Here is a 15800-nt window from a genome sequence, read left to right as displayed (position 1 = left end):
GTCTCTTCTCATCTCTCCTCTTATCTTGTCTATTTTTTCTCTCTTTTCCTCACTTCTCTTCTCCTCTCATTTCATCTAGTTTTTTCCCTTTTCTTGTCACCTCATCTCATCTATTTTCCCCTTCTCCTCTTGCCTCATCTCCTCTCCTCTCATCTAGATTTTTCCTTTCTCCTCTTGTCTCATCTTCCTTGCTCTCGTCTCATCTATTTTTCTCCTTCTCCTCTCCTCTTGTCTCATCTCCTCTCATCTCATCTAGTTTTTTCCCCTCCTCTTCTCTTCTTGTCTTATATCCTCTCATCTCATCTAGGTTTTTTCCTTTCTGCTGTTGTTTCATCTCCTGTCCTCATCTCAGCTAACTTTTCCCTTCTCCTCTCATCTCTTCACCTCTCATCTAGCTTCCCCCTTTTAATCTTCTCTCTTCTCCTCTCCTGCTGTCTCATTTGTCCTCTCCTGTCCTTCCCTTCAACTCATCTTATCTTGTTTTGTTTTCCTTTTCTTGTCTCTTCTCCTTTTGCCTTTTCTCCTCTCATTTCATCTAGTTTTCCCCTTCTTCCCTCATCTCATCTCCTCTTGTCTCATTTCTCCTCTCCTGTCCCTTCCCTTGTCTCCTCTCATCTTGTCTCATATTCTTTTCTTGTCTTTCCTTTCTTCTCTTTTCATTACATCTTTTCTGTTATTTTCTCTTCAACTTGCCTCATCCTTTCTCCTCTACTCCCCGCTCCTTTTGTCTCTAATCTCCTCTCCCATTCCATCCCTCCTCTCCACTTGTCTTCTCTTCTTGTCGCATTATCTTCATTAACCTTTTTGCATTGTCTCCTATGTTCTACTCCTCCTTCTTTACATTTTCCCCCTTTTCCTGGCTTATTTTTTGCCCTTTTGTTGTCTTCTTCCATTGTATTTTGTACTGTCTCGCTTCATTTCTTTTCTCTGTATATTTGTCCTGTCATCTTTTCATTATTCTGTCAACTCTTTTTCTCTTCTCATCTCATATTTGTTTATCTCTTTTATTGCATCTTCTCTGATTTTATAAGTTCTTGTCCTCGTCTTTTTTGTTTCCTTTTCTTAACTCTGTCTCATCTTTCAACATCTTATCTTGTTTTAGTTTGTATTTTCTCTGGTGTTCTCTCATCCTATATGATCTATTAGCATTTTCCCTTGTTTCCTCTCTACTTCTTCTTCTTCTTCTTCTTCTTCTCTCCTTTGGCCTCTCATCTCATCGTAATTTTTTCTAGTTGCATCTGGTTCTCTGGATGAAGTTTTGTTATTTTCTTTTTTCATAGTCACGTACCCTTGTTCTCCCTCTTATATTGTTTTTCCCTTCTTTCCTATAGCCCCACTATGTCCTTTCTCATCCTATCTCTTCTATTTTTCCTCTTTATCTCCTCTATTTTATCCTCTTATTTCTCATTGTTAGATTGTTTCTTCTCTTTCGTTATCTTATTTTTGTGTTAATACTTTATCATCTCATCTTGTCTCCTTTCCGACTTATTTTGTCTCTTCTATCGTTCTCTCAACTCCTTTACTACATTACTTTCTTATTCTCATCCTGTCTCATCTTCTCATCGCTACTGTTTTCTCATCTTTGCCTTTCGCCTGTATCAACTTGTATGCTCGTCTCTCTCACTGTGTGTAATATTGTCCTTTTCCAATCTTATCTCTCCTCTCTCTTCTGGTGCTTAGTTGATCCAATCATATCTATTCACTGGACTTCTATCAGAGCGTTATAAACAGTGGTGATACAATCCATCACGGTTGTTTAGACTTGGCACCAAGTCTGGAAAATTGGAACACTGGCTAAGGTCTCCTATAGGCAAGGCTGAATACAGAGTCTGAGCCCAGACTGTCTGTGCAGTGCACCCTTGGGGGTGTTGGTTTGTTTCCCCTTGGAGCTGTCAGCATCTGAGGCAGTGATCGCTCAAAATTGGTGCCATCAGCTCGTCTGGCCAGGTGGCTTCACATGGCTCCAGGATTCTTGGTGTGTGTGCGTGTGTGTGTGTGTGTGTTCCTAGTATTAGTTACATTGTGAGGACCAAATGTCTGCACAAGTATAGTAAATTTTGACCTTGTAGTGACATTTTATTTATTTATTTTTTTGGTCCATATGAGGAAAATGGCTCATAATTCACAATGAATGATACTTTTTGGAAATGTTTAAAAACAGATTGTTTACTGTGAGGGCTGGGTTTACGGTTGGGGGGAAAGAATACCATCTATAAAGTGTGAAAATCATTACAACTTTTTTTCTTATAGTCTATTAGTTGCGTGTTTGGAAGTAGTGTATAATGACATGAGTATGACATAATAATAACAATAATAATAAATAATAATAATAATAACAATAAAATAATAATAATAATAATAATAATTATAGTAAATCCTTACATTTATATATATATATATATATATATATATATATATATATATATTCCTTTTCTGGACACTTAAAGTGCTTTACACATTTTTGGTGGTGAAATTCTCATCCACCACCAGTGTGCAGCATCCACATGGATGATATGACGGCAGCCATATTGCGCCACACCACACACCAGCTGATTGGTGGAGAGGAGACAGAGTGATGAAGCCAATTATGATATGGTGATGGTAAGAAGGCCATGATGGACAGTGGCCAAATTTGGCCCGGATGCCAGGATTCTCCCCTACAATTTTTCGAAGGACAAGAATTTTTAGAGAGTGAGAATTTCTGTTTAACGTCTCATCTGAAAGACGACACTCACTGAGCAGTATAGAGTCCCCTTCAATATACTGGGGCGTTAGGAACCCCTGCTGGTCTCACTACCACACCACTTTCAGCAGCAACCTAGCTTTCCCATGTGGTTTCCCATCCAGGTGCTTACCAGGCACAGCTTTAGTGGATGAACATGTGAGTGTTGCAGAGAGCTAGCTGCTGGCTGCATGAGCTATGTTGTCATCCACCTAATTTTATGCACATTTTGGATATGTGTATAAAAAATTGGTTGATGGAAGCGCCAAAATGAGCATACATTTTGATTGAGTTGGATCAACTTTTTATTTGAAAAGAAAAATTTCCATAAATTACCATAGAGACACTTTAACTGAAAAAATTCCAGCATGTGCAATATATAAAGTCATGTGATTTTGTTATAAGAGATCATGTGGTGATAAAAAAAAATGGACAAATCAGCAGGCTGACCACACCTTAAAACATTTGAAATGTTGTTTTGGTCATTCTAAAACACCTTAACCATTTCAGTATTAGTGTGATTATATTACTAATTACCTCCAGAATCGTCATTAGTGGCTGTGCTCCAGGTCCCACACCTTTAAACGCCACCGCGCATTCATTGCGTGTCGGAATTGTCATGTGGTGCAAGTAATTTATTAAATAAAGAAAAGATTCACACAGTATCTCCTACTGAACAAACAGTTTGTACAGTATAAAAATAATGGAAACGCAAGGAATGTCATCACAACATATGAAATCAAGTGTGTGTGTGTGTGTTAGTAGTTTAGCATGTAAATAAAGTCAGGTTATGAGACTGCAGGAACACAGACTTTTTGTGTTTCACACTCAGTGTCACTGCGGTCTATGAAGGTCCCCTCTTGGAAGTCACTCAGAACTTTAAGTCCCCACTTGACATATGTTTTTAAAAAGAAAAAAAGCAGTGTTTTTATGAAAAAGGGTCAGGATTTTGCCACTTCGGTCTTGTTAAATCCTGTTTTGGTGGCAGAGTCCGGACACTAGTCCTGTCTTGTCTAGTATGTTGTGCTCGGCTTGAGTTTTCTTGGGGTTGAGCACTCATATTTCCTATCAAAGGCCTAGATTAAAAGTAGATGGCCAAATTAGAATTTTTCTGACATAAACTATAGTAAAACAACTTGTCAAAAAACATTTTAAAAAATGAAACCCTGCGAACAGATTAAATACAGGAGCGAAGAAAAGGGTGCTCTTTTATTATCAGCTGTCTGTCAGCGCCCGTTTTATTTTCCTGGTCATTGCGTCTTTGTCGTGTGCAGTTTAAATGCAGTTAATTGGAAACGAGTCACTTTTAAAAGTTAATGTAAGCTGGTCTTTAAAAAATAATCGGATACAGTCAAAAAATCTGAATTGACCATTAAGATCTGCAGTGTAAATGCAGCCTTAGTTTGTTTTATTTTTTATTAAAAAAACCCATAATTTTCATGCACTTGAGTTCTCGCTCCTTTCCCTAACCCGCATCCCTGACTATGGGCTTCTTTAAAATGAGCAGAAAACCTGGTCCCCTATTGGCCAGTATAAAGCAACAGTCTCCCCTCAGTAACATGTTTGTGTGTGTGTTTGTGCACATATGTTTATCTGTCTGGCTTTTTTGTCACTCTGCGGGGGATCTGAAGTCTGTCTGTCATGCAGCGCCTCCTTCACGGCACAGCGGTCTTTAACCTGGCTGCAGTTCAGACAGCTCTTGTGAGCAGAGGTCACGTGAGGTTATCTCAATAGAGGACGCCAATAAATTGTTGAAAGTCTGAAACAAAGTCCCGATGGTCAGCAGAGAACCCGCTGAGACAACAGAGCAGGATCACACTGGGTAGCATGTGTCAGTTCCGTATGGATAACTCTGTATCGATTCTGTTCCTGTATAAACAACACATTTCCACACATTTTGAATGCATTATTTATAAAATTCCACTTGTACACTGGGTAGTTTAGGCAGGGGTTTTCAAACAAGTCCCGGATGCCTTGAGGCTGTGGTCTTTGATAGTGTATGTCCCATTCCAGAAATGCTGGTTTGATTTTTGCTTAAATTGAGGTGAGGGGTGCTTACATTTGAAGTCAGAATTATTAGCCTTCCTGTATATTTGTTCCCTAATTTCTGTTTAGCGGAGAGGTTTTTTCAACACATTTCTAAGCTTAATATTGTTAGCAGCTAATTTTTAATTACTGATTTCTTTTATCTTTGCCATGATAACAGTAAATAATATGTCGCTAGATATTTTTCAAGATACTAGTATTCAGCTAAAAGTACAATTTAAAGACTTAACTAGGTTAATTGGGTCAACTAGGACCAGGACTAAGTAATTGTATAACAGTGGTTTGTTCTGTAGGCAGTCGAATAAAAATATGGCCTAAAGGGCTAATAATATTGAACTTAAAAGGGTTTTTAAAAAATTCAAAAGTGTTTAAGACTTTTAAAGACTTCTCGTCCCCCTTAAGTGTAACATAGGCTAGCTAGTTTTAACTCCCCTGACTTCAAAAAACATGTTAGAGGCTGCAGTCTTCAGCATCCTTGCTAGTGTATCCTCTTCCCATGAGAAACACTTGTTCAAATGTCAGTGAGTTGAATCAGAATGATTATATTTGTGCAAAAAACCTGGATGGGAGTTTTAGGAGGCTGAGGTGCCATTTACACTAGTGTGTTTTCATTTTAAAACCTGTCGGTTTTGATACGGTTAAGCCACACTACTCCAGAATCTTCAAATCGGAAAAACAGACTTTTTGAAAATGCTGAAGACCCCATTTTAATTTAGAAATGCTGGTGTTCACTTTCAGTTTTTAGTAGTCAACATTTGAAAAGGATCAAAACTTTTCACCAAAGTTGTCCTGAAACTATTCACGACGCTTCTCGTCCCCATTAAGTGTAACAAAGGCTAGCTAGTTGGAGCTATTTCAGTGAATTTAACTCCCCTGGCTTCAAAAAGCATGTTAGATGCTACAGTCTTTAGCATTCTTTTAAGTGTGTCCTCTTCCCATGAGAAACACTTGTTCAAATGTCAGTGAGTTGAATCAGAATGGTTAAATTTGTGCAAAAACCCGAATAGGAGTTTTAGGAGGCTGAGGTGCCATTTACACTAGTGCATTTTCATTTTAAAACCTGTCGGTTTTGTTACAGTTAAGCCTGGCAACCACACTACTCCAGAATCTTCAAATCAGAAAAACAGGCTATTTTGAAAATGCTGAAGACCCCATTTTAGTTTAGAAATGCTGGTGTTCACTTTCAGTTTTCAGTAGTCAACATTTGAAAAGGATCAAAACTTTTCACCAAAGTTGTACTGAAACTATTCACGACACTTCTCGTCCCCATTAAGTGTAACAAAGGCTAGCTAGTTGGAGCTATTTGAGTGAATTTAACTCCCCTGGCTTCAAAAAGCATGTTAGAGGCTACAGTCTTTAGCATTCTTGTTAGTGTGTCCTCTACCCATTGGAAACACTTGTTTAAATTTCAGTTGGACTGAGGTGAGTAGAATCAGAATGATTATATTTGTGCAAAACCCTGAATGGGAGTTTTAGGAGGCTGTGGTGCCATTTACACTAGTGCATTTTCATTTTAAAACCTGTAAGTTTTGTTACGATTAAGCCTGGTGACCACTTTACTCCAGAATCTTCAAATCAGAGAAACAGTCTAGTTTGAAATTGCTGAAGACCCAATTTTACTTTAGAAATGCTGGTGTTCAGTTTCAGTATTCAGTAGTCAACATTTGAAGTGGATCAAAACTTTTCACCAAAGTTCTCCTGAAACTATTCTCGGCGCTTCTCATCCCCAATAAGTATAGCAAAAGCTAGCTAGTTGGCGCTATTTGAGTAGATTTAACTGCCCTTACTTCAAAGGGCATGTTAGAGGCTACAGTCTTCAGCATCCTTGTTAGTGTGTCCTCTTCCCATGAGAAACACTTGTTCAAATGTCAGTGAGTTGAATCAGAATGGTTAAATTTGTGCAAGAACCCGAATGGGAGTTTTAGGAGGCTGAGGTGCCATTTACACTAGTGCATTTTCATTTTAAAACCTGTCGGATTTGTTACGGTTAAGCCTGGCAACCACACTACTCCAGAATCTTCAAACCGGGAAAACAGACTATTTGAAAATGCTGAAGACCCGATTTTAGTTTAGAAATACCAGTGTTCAGTTTCAGTATTCAGTAGTTAACATTTGAAAGGGATCAAAACTTTTCACCAAAGTTGTTCTAAAACTATTCAGGACGCTTCTCGTCCCCATTAAGTGTAACAAAGGCTAGCTGGAGCTTTTTGAGTAGATTTAACTGCCCTGTCTTTAAAAGACATGTTAGGGGCTGCAGTCTTGAGCATCCTTGTTAGTGTGTCCTCTTCCCTTGAGAAACACTTTTTCAAATCCAAGTCAATTTGAGGTAAGTACAATCAGAATGGTTACATTTGTGCAAAAACATGGATGGGAGTTTGTGGAGACTGAGGAGTCATTTACAGTAGCACATTTTCTTTTTAAAACCTGTAGGTTTAACACAATATCTGAATTTGTAACTTTTTAAATGAGTGGCTCATGTGTATGAATTCTCACCTCTACAATATAGTACGATCTGCATATTTCCCAATGACAGTTGGGTATAGCTGTGGGCCTGGGTGCCACATCTCCTTTTTAAAATCGTACATTTTATTTTCATACGACTGAACTCCTACCAATTTATATGAATTAGCCGCTAAACTGACAAAATGTAAAATAGTTACGTTTCCTCATGAGATCAGGCTGGTAGGTTTTGCTACGGTTATGCCTGGTGTCCACACTACTCCAAAATCCTGAACTGTTTTGTAAATTCTAAAGATCCCATTTTTAGTTAGGAAATGCTGGTGTTCTGTTTCAGTATTCAGTAGCCAACATTTGAAGTATCTCCAAACCTTTCACCAAAGTTGTCCTAAAACTATTCAAGAACATCCATTCTAGTCTTGGGACAGTTTTGAAAAACATTTTTGATGCACTTCAGATGATGACTAATGTAAATTAAAAATCCCGTTCTGGCTTCTGGATTCATCAAGTCTTTCTCATTTGACCATTACACTGAGTGTGAATGGTTACATACAATATCCTGCATTTTAGATTGTTCTGTAGTGTGGACAGAGATTGTTTTTCTGAAATGCAGTAAAAACCCCAGTCTGAACAAGGAACGTTTTGCAGTAGTGTGAGTAAATCTGGCATCAAGCCGCATGCTATTGGCAGTTAGTTGGAGCTGGCTAAGTAAATCTAACTCTCCTGGCTGCAGTGTTCAGCATCCTTGTTAGTACATCCGACTCTCATGTTGGAAACTCTGGTTCAAGTCCCAGTTGGAAAAGTTAATAGAACTGATGGCATTACAACTGCACATTTGGTGTGCATCTTTTATCAGACACACTCATTTCAGGTCTAGTTGTCTCTACTGATGAAATAAGGAATCAGGTGCATATTTTGAAGGAGAAATGCAAAATGTGCAGTGGCGATGGGACATGTTTGATACCCCCATGAATCCCCAAATCCTCTTTTCTCCAGAGACTGATTCCAGCACTGATCAAACACAACTGAATAAGCTAATCAAGGTCTTCTAGATTACTAGCAAATTACAAGCAGATACATTTGATTATGTTTCAAGCGAAGCTCGGTAGGAAAGTGGATCTTGTGAGCTAGTGTTAACCCCTGGATGCTTTCACAATAGTACACACAATGCAAACAGGTAGAATGCATATTTCAATTTCCCATCATGGACTCCGATGTTGTTTTAAATGTGTGCAGTATATTTGCAGCAGACAAGTACAGCGGATTGCCTACTCCTGTGGGATTTGTTATTTTATTTTATTTTTTAATATTTCTCAAATGATGTTTAACATAGCAAAGAATTTTTCACAGTATTTCCTATAAATTTTTTTCTTCTGGAGAAAATATTATTTGATTTATTAAGGCTAGAATAAAAGCATTTTTAAATATTAAATATAAATATTAAATATATTTAAATATTTTTTAATTGCCAGCAATTTACTGCAACTGCTCATTTACAGTAACTTATCAGTAAATGTGTTTAACAGTAGCAGGGCCGTACCACAATAAAATTTTATAGTATAATAGTTAGGGTCGGGTACCAAAACCCGGTGCCATATATATATATATATATATATATATATATATATATATATATATATATATATATATATATATATATATATATATATATATATATATATATATATATATATATATATATATATATATATATATATATATATATAAAACTATATATATATATATATATATATATATATATATATATATATAAAACTATATATATATATATATATATATATATATATATATATATATATATATATATATATATATAAAACTATATATATATATATATATATATATAAAACTATATATATATATATATATATATATATATACTATATCCCTTTGGAACCGGTATCAACATATGATTTTCGGTGCCTCATTTCGGTGCCACTGGTGCTGCAACAAGAACGTAACACAGGTTGCACACCTGAAGCACCACTTGGCGACGCGCTGCGCCATGCATTTTAGAATTCGCAAGTAAGCGGCTGTCCGCGGCACCCAGCCACGACTCATGACTGTTCATATTTCTGCTGCACCACAAAGCACTATCTGAATAGTTTCATTTTAAATACTATGCGAATGCGCACGTCTGGTGTGTGATACTATAAACCAGGCGTCACCAATCCTGGTCCTGGAGGGCCGGTGACCCTTCAGTGTTTAGCTCCAACTTGCCTCAACACACCTGCCTGGGTGTTTCAAGTATACCTAGTAAGACTCTGATTAGCTGGTTCAGGTGTGTTTGATTAGGGTTGGAGCTAAAATCTGCAGGACACTGTCCCTCCAGGAACAAGTTTGATGAACCCTGCTATAAACTGTCATGTGTGCGTCATGCCGCAGCTCTGAGCGGCGCATCCGCTGTGTGACGCCCTTCAAAAGGATCAAGGGGTGTATCGAGGGCACACATAAGTACGCATTGTGTCACACCATCTCTAAATGTTTAATTCTAAACAGCTTTGAGGGGTATGGATGTTAGAAATGTCAGCCATTTGTTATTGTAGCTTATAGAAGGCAAAGCGCGCAGTACGGCGCATGCAGTAAGCGACTCACTTCATCAACATGCATAATCACGTTCATCTAATTTGCTTAAACTAAGCATTCTGGAGTATGGCTATATTTTACAAGCAAGGATTTTGACACACCAACATGCAGCAGATGTTTTACAAAAGTTGCGTGTGAGGGGGAAACACGTCAAACTATTGATATGTGAGGGCTTATGGAATCAACTTAAAGATGAGGAATGGACTGTCTTTAACAGCTTGTGACATCATCTCGTACTTTCAGAGAGTATGGCTGCGTCCGAAACCGCATACTTCCATACTAGTATGCGAGCCGAGTAGTATGTCCGAATTCATCGAATTCGAAAATCAGTATGCGAAAAGTACCCGGATGACTTACTACTTCCGGCAAGATTCTAGAGTGCGCATCCCATGCACGCTGTGCTATCCCATAATGCCCCGCGAGCTAATTCATGAATGGGAGTAAAGCGACGCAATTGACGCAGGTATGTCACGTGACCATGACAAAATGGCGGATGTAGTACGGTTGAATTCCATTCATACTTTTCATGTTTATACTGTATAGAACGTACTTTTCTAACGGCCGAGTAGTACGTTTAAATTCAAATGCAGTACCTACTGAGTAGTCGGGGGTTTTGGACGCAGCATATGTTTACATTTACACCAATACTCTGATCTTAATATGATTAAGACAATACTCTGATCAAGAGTCTACCACATAAACAGTGATTTTTCATTATCCTAAAGGACCACAGACACAAACTGTGGAGGAAACATTTATAGACTGGTGACGCAATGAGGTTACTGATCTATGTGCTATAACATGTAACCGGGAATCATGAATATATAATTCAAAAAGCAACTCATGTGAACACCTGAATCATATTATTATCTTATTCAGATCATGGCAAATCGGCAAATCATAAGATCACTGATGTCCATATAAAAGTAGTCACAAGCCCCAAACCCAGATAAAATGTGTTCCTTGAGTTTGATGACAGCCTTTCCACAGGTTAGTAGTAAGCTAATGTAATGTTTATTGCATAATGCAAATCTTGCATTCGTGCCAACAAACAAATGATCAAAAGAAATATACAAATGCAATTCAAATATATAAAATATGAATTGATGTTTACTTTAAACTTATTATAAATATATATTTATATTGTTCTATTCTAATTATATATATATATATATATATATATATATATATATATATATATATATATATATATATTATATATATATATATTATATAACTAATTATTTATATATATATATATATATATATATATATATATATATATATATATATATATATATATATATATATATATATATATATATATATATATATATACTAATATAGTTATATATATAAACACACACACACACACACACACATATATATATATATATATATATATATATATATATATATATATATATATATATATGTGTGTGTGTGTGTGTGCGTGTGCGTTTGTGTGTATATGTATAAATGTATATGTTTTTTGTTTGTTTTTTTCAATTAAATTTTGCACCGGTACCATTTTAAAAGTATTGATTTACTACCGGTATCAAAAAAACACAAACGATACCCAACTCTAATAATAGTCTTACAGCAACTTCTTTTAATAGTAAAAAGCCCTTTACCAGATTTTCATTTTACAGTATAATAATTTTTACAGTACTTTTACTGTAATTTATTTACATTTTACTCTAGCAAAAAAACTTTATTTTTAATAATTACAACTGAATTTAATAAATTCTAGACTAAGGGGCCGATCTCACCGAACACACTTTTATGTTCCAAAAATGAGGCTCACCTCACTGCCTTTATTGTTGACAAGAAAAAAAGAAGTGCACCTAGTCCGCGTCTATTGCTCAGGAAGTTTGATGCTCGAACGAAGTGGATTTAATGCGCAAATGAAGCGAGTAACTCAAAATGTTCATGCAAATAGCGCAATATATCTGCACGTACCACATCTGGTGTGAATACAGCATTATAGGTTTTCGTTTTTTGTTGTCATTGTTTGTAAAAGACTATTTTGCTTGTTTATTTTATTGCTAATTTAAAGTCCTTCCCAATTGTAATTTGAGTTTAACCTGTGGTATTGAGGCGTTAAATTTAGTTGATCTTTTCTTTTGTTACTTTTTGTCTATTTTGCGTCTACAAAAATCAATATAGTGTTAATTTCCAACATCGTACATGAAACTAATTTCTTGCACACTTTCTCCATAACTCGGCTTTTGTAAATGGAGTAGCTGCACTGAAAAAAATAATTGATTGGATTTACTACATTTTTTAAAGGGCCATGAAACCCCCTCGTTTCAGCAGTGTGTTTTCACACCTCTACTTTGGAAAAAGTCAGAAAAGTGGGTGTGTTCAGCTCTGTTTAGGGGGAGTGTCGGAGGAAGAAAAGCGGCTTGGTATGGGAGTGTCTATTTGGGTGCGCTGAATTTCAGAGTCAAAACACACAACCACAGCGGACAATGTGACTGTGTTTACATGGACATCTGTAGTCGAATAATTTGCCAGATTATTAAATGGTGGACTTTAACAGCAGTTTGGCTCGTTTCATTCAGGGAATTCATTCATGTCCCTCCCGACAAACGCGATATTTGAATCGAGGATCTGCTCTAAGCGTGTATTTTTCATGCAATGTTTGATACCGCACGGCGAATGAGAGAAAAAAAAACTCAGCATTTCCCGGAAACTTAGATGCACACGGCAGGTAGCGTCAGAAAGCCGCGTGTGTTATTCCGGTCACAAAATCCAACACGAGGTTATAGTTTGGTTGTAACTGTTAGTGCTAACTTGTTTACACTCGTTGCAATAGTTTGTTTGATACGAATAAAATACGAACTGAATAAACAAAGAGCACTGGTCGCTCACTTACCAAATCTGTAGAGACAGGACAATCACCAGCAACTAGAGACGCGTCTTTATTAAGAGGAAACTAAAGCGAATCTGGATCTCAGCGTTTGCAGATGAGAACAGCTCTCAGGTAAACAATAATCCTCCTTGGACACGTAAGTTATTGTTGTCGCGCGTCGCGTACACTGTAATCCACACGTGACTCTGAGCTCTCACAGAGAGAAAATGAAAACGAAACTTAACGGTAGCAAACTATAAAAGCAACACTTCAGGCTTGTTTTGCCAACACAACGTGGCGTCTCTGCCATCTACACTCTGACAGTAATGAATATTAATGAAGTTGCACAATAGAGCGCGCTGATTGGTTTGAACCAAGCCTTACTCATGCATTAATGCAACACACTGTAAGACGTAATAAGACTCACTCTGGCACAGACGCCCAGTCTGCACACTGGAATACACGCTACGCGAATACACGATACCAGAAGTACGAATTTGCTTGAAATAACGCAAAAACAACCAATTTACACTTTTTAGTGAAATATAGGTGTCCTAATAGTGTTTTTTAGCTGTGTGGGACACATATATGACTGTCAACAGCTCAAAAAATGTGTTTTGGTGTTTCATGACCCTTTAAGGTAAGTGTTTGCAAACAATTTATATGGGCTAAGTTAAAACAAACAAATTTAATTTAGTAATGTTTAACTTAATTTGTTTGTTTAAATTCAGCCTGTATAAATTGTTTGCATTCACCTACCTTAAAAAGTTTAGAAAATCCAATGAATAACTCTTTCGGTGTGTGTGTGCTGGACTTTCAAGGCATTTCCTGGTGTGGTGGCTGTTGTGTGTTTGTAATGGCCCTTGAGGTCCTGCGTTTATCCTCACTCTGTGGTGTGGGATCTACGGGTCAATGTGGTTTGTTACTTTGCCCCTACAGGGACTGCTTGTTTGTAGAATTTATTTCCCACTCATTCTCTGGACTGTCTGGTAGGTCAAGCACACAAATGCTCCTAATTTATCCGTCCATCAATCCATCATCTGTCTGTATAATGATGTTATTCATTCATTCATTTTCCTTCGGCTTAGTACCTTATTTATCAGGGGTTGCCACAGCGGAACGAACCCCCAACTATTAAGGCTTATGTTTTACACTGCAGCTGCGATTCCAGGGGCAGAACTGGAAACACCCATACACTCTTGCATTCATGCATTTATACACACATTGATTCACAATGGCCAATTCAGTTAATCCAATTCACCTACAGCACATGTCTTTGGACTGGGGGGTAAACCAGAGCACCCTGGGGAAACCCACACGAACATAGGGAGACCATGCAAACTCCATACAGAAACGCCAATTGCCAGCTGGGAATCTAACCAGTGACCTTCTTACTGTGAGGAGACAGTGCCAAAAACCAAATTAATGGATAATCAGGGCCGGATTAACCAATGGGCCTTATGGGCACAGGCCCAGGGGCCCGTGCGCACTAGGGGCCCCTGTGAGGGGGAGAAAAAAAAGACAATTTCGGAGTGTCTTTTTAGGCTAATTGCAAATAGCGCATCTAGTTGGACTAAGCTATTCAGGGTTTATGCCTGTCGATGCCTGATTGATAGAGACAAGATGAGTAAAGAGCTGTGAAATAATCCAGCAGCAGCGGCGCACCTTGTAAAGCGCACAGCTTCATCTTTTGACGCGATTAATCAAACTCGGTTCGAATCCACCATCAGCTGAACTCGTGCTACTTTTTTTTTTCTCCCCATTACATATCAGATTGGAAATATATTTATTTTTAACATGAAAAACATTTTTTAAAAATAATGCAAATGTGATATAAAGTCACAAGTGTAATAATGTTTAGCCTTATTATAGGCGCCTGCCGCGCCTCCCTCTCTTCAAAAACTATATTCCTCAGACAACTGTATTTCCTGAGCAAAAAAAGTCGTGATCACATATTAATATTATTATTATATTTAAATTGCCTTTCTTTCTTTAACTAAACAGAATGCTGTAATTGGTCAAGCGCGGAAACGTCAGTTTTGTAATAACCCACACTAAACTGAGCGGACTTTAGTGTAACGTTATATCTGTCATAGATCAAAAATGAGTGAACAAGTGGATTTAGCAAACGCGAGAGAAAGAGGAGAGGAGGCATCTTTATTGAGGCATTTTCCATACACCATCTTTAAACAGACCCGTGATCAGGAGAATGAGGGTACAGAAGAAGACGTTATGGTAACTTTAAATGATGAGAAGCTAGCATTAACCAGACGGAGGAGGCTAACGGCAGCGCGGACTGGATTCACCGTGTGAGAGACAGAAAAGGAGAGAGAGAGGGAGAGAGAGAGAGAAAGGCCCAGAAGAGGAGAGAGACGGGAGAGAAGAGGTATAGTGTCTGATTTCGGATACTTTTAGGTTTATAATCAAGTCTTCGTCACAAGAAGAGTAGAGAAAATACAGGGAGAGGAGGAGAGAGACAGTAAATCAGTGTTTGTATTATGAAAGACTCAGATTCATAGAACTGGATTGGAGAAGCATTGTGCGTTATATGTCATGGCAATAATATACTTTATAAGTTTGTAAAAGCAATACATTAAAATACCCTTAAAAAAAAAAAAATATATATATATATATATATATATATATATATATATATATATATATAGTTTTATTAGTATTTTTATTTAATGCTTTGAAAAATATTTTAAATCTTTGTAAACTATAAATGCATATGTACTATATATCATTTATTTAAATATGTGGGCAACAAATTATAGATTCATTTTATTTAAAAATTAATATATTATTCTTATTTTTTAAATTCAACTATAGGGGTGGCCAGGTAGGGGGCCTTACAAGATAATGTGCCCAGGGGCCCCTGAGTTCTTAATCCGGGCATGTGTATAATAATTTATTCAGTTATAAAAGTTGCATTTATTTTTTGTACAAACTAATAATTATGTATTTCTAGGTTTAGTTTAACACATTTATCGAAATTTAAACCAATTTTAGAGACTTCCAGTGTAATATATTTGTACAAATACTGCATAGACTTACTCATAAACAAGCTCTGAAGTAATTTGAGGACTTTTTTGTGGAGCTACAGTCTTT

At 37.0% G+C, this 15800-nt stretch overlaps 1 protein-coding gene and 1 long non-coding RNA gene across 5 annotated transcripts in view; one reads left to right on the top strand and one right to left on the bottom strand.

The window, feature by feature from the left end:
• Window positions 1-15800, top strand: part of arhgap42b (Rho GTPase activating protein 42b) — a 224023-nt gene that overhangs the window by 141950 nt on the left and 66273 nt on the right. The window lies entirely within an intron of this gene.
• On the bottom strand, window positions 11351-15295 carry LOC147839813 (uncharacterized). Its single transcript, XR_015515240.1, has 3 exons — window positions 14533-15295; window positions 13374-14056; window positions 11351-12109 (listed from the first exon to the last, which is right to left on the bottom strand). It is a non-coding gene; the product is annotated as an uncharacterized LOC147839813 (long non-coding RNA).

This window comes from Danio rerio, chromosome 18 (genome assembly GCF_052040795.2).
Source record: "Danio rerio strain M-AB ecotype USA chromosome 18, GRCz13ab, whole genome shotgun sequence".
NCBI lineage: Eukaryota > Metazoa > Chordata > Actinopteri > Cypriniformes > Danionidae > Danio > Danio rerio.
Note: the sequence above shows the minus strand (reverse complement) of the source record. Positions and strands in the feature narration are given on the sequence as shown.